This window comes from Pollicipes pollicipes, unplaced genomic scaffold (assembly GCF_011947565.3).
Source record: "Pollicipes pollicipes isolate AB1234 unplaced genomic scaffold, Ppol_2.1 Scaffold_4881;HRSCAF=5763_pilon_pilon_pilon, whole genome shotgun sequence".
NCBI lineage: Eukaryota > Metazoa > Arthropoda > Thecostraca > Pollicipedomorpha > Pollicipedidae > Pollicipes > Pollicipes pollicipes.
The window spans coordinates 18,727,719-18,732,694 of NW_023596576.1; positions in this window are offsets into that span (position 1 = coordinate 18,727,719).

Genomic DNA, 4,976 nt, shown 5'->3' on the forward strand with positions numbered 1-4,976 from the left:
GAAATATCGGCATGTCATAAAAAAATGTTGATAAAAGTACACTTTGCATCTTGAACCTTAAACTCAAAATGAAGAAAACATGAAATAAGGTGTCCTTAATACGACTATGAAAGACGCTTGTTCCAAGTTTCAAGCGGTTATCTGTAACAAGATTAAGTTAGGGCTTGAAATGCATCACAACGCACGTTCCCCTTGCCCACGTGGGCCCGAACCCGTAGATCAAGGGGTCGCAGCGCGGCTTGCGCATACACCATGCGGTTGGACTTTTCTGCATTCTTTCCAAGGTGGGCTCCATCGTATAGGTGTTCCCGAAGAGACTCGACGTCATTTCCAAGCTACGTGGTCGGGCTTCCCGGCAATGAACCTTGCGTAATACCGGGCTGCATAGGAGGGTTATGTCACACCTTATCCAAACTGAACACAACCTGGAGTTGGACTCCCTGATGCACCCGACCCAGCGAAATGAAGTCCGCTGGTAAGAATATAAGAAGCTTATCGAAAATGTATTGCATTTTGAACACGGTAGGCACAATCTTAATTAAACGCAAACATCCAACACTGGTAGACATGGGGGCGGAACAAGAGGCAGGAGGGGTGCTTGCCTCCCCCCTCTCCCCTCCCACTCATGGACACTTTGGGACTGGGCAAGGTAACGACCTTCCCCAACTTTGACGGGATTAATCTTAGCGTTTCCATGCACAAAATCGAGTGATTTTCCAAGAGTTCATCTCCGAAAACTGCAAATCAGCTCGGATTTGTGTTCACAAAATCCAGTACGAAGTTTTCTACTGTTAACACGCGCTCGGGCGGGGGTCAACTTGACCCCCCGAAGGTTTTTCCAGAATGGTTTCCGAACGACGCATCGTAGCCGTGCCAAATTTTGCACAATTGTAGACAATTCAATAGCAAATCGCTTGGCAGCACAAATTTAGATGTACCTTGTAGGATCGCTGACATATGGAAGGTCAAAGTCAGGCCATGGTTTCGGCGAAGGCTGCTTCTACGGAATCCTTCAATCTGATCGAACAACAGAGCGTTAGACGGAGCCACGCATCTCTGAGATGCTTTCGTTGGCAATACAACAGTTGAATGAGCAAATTGCATTCACCTAAGGTCAGGTATAAAGGTCACACCAAGGTCAAATCTAGCCTGTTTTGTTATCCCAGGGCTTGTTGTATGGGATAGTTTCTGGTGCTTTTTTCGAATACATTGCTAGCAGGAACGGCATTATGCACCTTCCCTGGACATCTTACAGGTCAGAATAGGCCATCGACCTAAAATGACCCAGGTCAACATTTGTTTGAGGAACATACTGCCCAGCATAATTTTTGTCGCTTAGTCAAATGCCAAACTCGGGGCAATCTTGTACGATTTTGGTCACCTTGACCTTCAAAAGGTCAAACAAGGTGACTGACCTGAAATAAGCATGTGACCTTTTGCTTAGAAGCGGTTATCTAAGTTATGGGGACACTTTGGAAACCTGCCTGGAACTTGACTTTGTTTGACCTTTTTTGACCCGAAGGTCATAATCTAGGAGCCTGAAGCTTTTGACCCAAGTGAATTCACATACAGATTAACACACCTTGTAAATTTGATGTCTCTAGCTCTTTTAGTTCCCGAGATCTCAAGGGGGGGGGCGTCAAATTGACCCCCGACCCAAGCGAAGGGTATCTAGCCGGCCACCCGGGCGCGTGTTAATGCATTTCTGCATTCTTCCCTCATGCAAGTGTTGTGTGAAGTCGCTCAACCTCAATGAAGTGAGATTGCGACAATCCCGCGATTTCGTAGAAGTTCGTTTCTTTACGGTTCTCGTCAAAATGAAACGGTCAGTGGTGAGCAATCTGTCCGCTGTTCGGACATGTTTTAGATGATTATTCTCCATCGGTATACAAAACACATAAACCAGGAGTACATGAGACGAGAGAGACGAGTACATGTACAAGCATCTCCTCCAGTCACTGACCCAGGACCACCACATCTGCTCCAGCCACTGACTGATCCTGACTCAAGATTCAGCTCAACGATTATATTCTTGTTGGCCTTGAACTATGCATGGCTAATGGGGCAGCAGGATTTAGATGGCGTTCCCTTGGCGGCACGCGGTGCTGAATGACTTTGATATAGTCTACACGAAATGGTCTGCACATATTCGTGGACGTGTGACGCAGAAACTAGAGGGGTTTAAGTCCTGAGAAGGACAAAATTATGAACTGCATCGAATATTTTCAAAGTGATTTTTTATTCAAAACCTCATGCAAAGGTGTAACAACCCTAGCCGGGGGGAAGCTGACTTCCCCCGACTGGGGCCCCAAACTTCCAAACGCTGCATGAAAAAAACAAAGCTACCGTTATAAAGGTCTCGTCAAATCATGAGAGTGCGCGACACATTTTTTAACTTAGGTCAAATGTGAGATTGCTAGACCTCATGAAAAGTGAAAAAGTTCGTTCCGATAGATGCAGTTAGAACCTATGTTAGCGCGTCGATACGAATGTTGAGGACCTCGTTGAGGGGTCAATTTGTCCCCCTTGATATCTCGCAAACTCAGATGGCGAGAGACGCCAAGTTGACAGGGTGCGTTGGTCTGCATATAAACTCACCTGTGTTTAAATTTGAGGCTCCTAAGTCATGAGCTTTGGTTAAATAAGATCACACAAGTTCAAACTACTGATTGGTGTACAAAGCGCCCCAACGCTCCTTACACAACTATCGTGAACCTATCACCAACTCTAAGCGAAAGGTCAGTGACGTTCATTTAAGGTCAATTAACTTTTTGCTCTTTAAAAGGTCAAGGTGACCAGAAAAATAAGAAATGGCTGCTTTTTTCCGAAAAACCTTCGGGCGGGAGTGGTCAAATTGAGCCCCACCCGAGCGCGTGTTGATGGTTCGAAGCGCAGGCAGTGAATTTTATCAGAACTGTTATCGATGATTTTTGACGGCCCAATTGAAGTTACATGATGCACAAAGTGAGATGTTAGCGGTGGTGGCCGAAAGATGACTATAATAAAAGAGCTCAGATTTGCTAAAATACGCGTTGCACCCTAGAAGTGATACAAGCCATACAAAATTGATATGGGTGTTATATCTCTGCGGGGGATTTAAATGTGCAATGCCTCCGGCCTGAAACCTTTAGGACGCATTTGACTTTACGAATATATCGGATAATGCGACTTTTGCTACATGCGGCAACAAGCCCAAACAAAACATACCCTCGTTAAGAAAACGCTATGGCTGTTCTACTTGCATTCATCTAGTGAGGCTCGCGGCAGCCAAAAACGTCTGCTACCCTGCGCAGTTGTTGCCGACTCGACCTGGGACGAACAGTTCATCCCCTAACCATCTTCACACCAGTTCAGTTGGGTGCAACTTGGACTGTATGCATTCAATCTTCGACAGGCTCGACCCGGGAGGGTTTTTGGCACTCCCCAAATGAGTAGGCCTGCCCGGGGTTGGTGTGCTCAAATTATCCAACGAAATTGATTGTCTGAAAGTATTGCTTCTTTAAAGACCGAATTGGTGTGCATGGCCCAGGCGTGTCCGTTGGATAAAATTTTGCTTTTGCATATTTATCAACACAAAACATTTCTATCCGGATTGTTCACGCCATCTTCATCAATCTGTAATTCCGACAGAAATCAACGTTTCGGAAGAAGTGCGTCGTGCCAAGTGGCACGCGCAATCAAGTAAATAAGAATATAAAAGCAACACGCCCATCTCTAAACCACGTCCGTTTTTCAGAAAAGACCGAATTGGGTTTTTTCTGAAAGTGTAACAGCCCTGGTGGATGTCTTATACCTTTAGAACAGGGAGACCCAGCATGTGTCTGCGGCGGAACTGGACAAGTAAATAAAGAATGCATACTTGCGTGTTTCTGTAGGTATTGATCTGTTCCGAGCAACTATCAAAATTTTTCAGGTCAATATACGTCCGAGCTTCATCTTTGAGCACTACGCCTTGATTTTGACCCGCGTCGTTTTAGGGTGCACCCATTCGATGCATTAGTCCCTCTGAATGACATTTAAAGGCCAGGTCGTATCGGTCGAGGTCTTCAGTGTGACCTACGGCCAGTTCCTCGGGGCTTTAGATCCACCAATCGAACCTTGATTGTCAATCCTGAGCTGCCCTCAGTTATCTCCTCGGGCCTAATCAAACACTGCCTCTGGTAAACCCGGGGCCCCTGCCAGACAGGGCCCCCTGTTGGGCACTGTCGGCACCTGACAGACACAATGGCCCGATGCATGTACATCGCTGACCCCAGCCTTGTCCCTGCTTGGGGACAGACCACATGGCCGATACAAACACGGACCCGACTGTGCGGAACTGGTGGTGACCGGTCGACATAGAGGCCCCTCTCGACTCAGGAGCCTCGATCGGCGTAAAAGACCCTCTGACTGAAATTTGAGTGCCAAGCCCTGCGGGCAGAAGGGTGAGGGGGTACGTGCTTCCTGTGCGCGTGCCTACGCCGCTGCCCGCGGTCAAAGAACAAATGCTCTTCGCTTAGCCATATCCGACCCCATGGCCGGGAAACTAAACGTTTTATGCATTTTGAGGCATTTAGAAACGTTACTTAGTTTATTAAGGAATGTTTGCTATGTGCGCGTAGGTGCTGAATATGGCAGCTACCCATATGCTCTACAAATATGCACGCTGCACATGCTGCAAAATACATGCTACATAAACTTAATATACTTACTACATACATGCTACATAAACTTAATAAACTTCGGCTGCAGGGTGTAGCTAGATCACCATTGTGATGCTTCACACATCCTTCGTGGCCCGATCGTCTAGCGGTGCTCACCGAAGCTCAACTTTTGTCCTCCTCCGCAACTGGCGCCAGCATCAGCGGGCCTATTCCGTCGGTGCAGTGTTTCGGTCTGCTTCCGGAGGTGGGGCGTCGGACGGCGGCGCGGAGGCACAGCAGTCGCTGACCTGTTTGTGGGGCAATCCCCCCAAAAAATTCACATAGGTTTGCCTG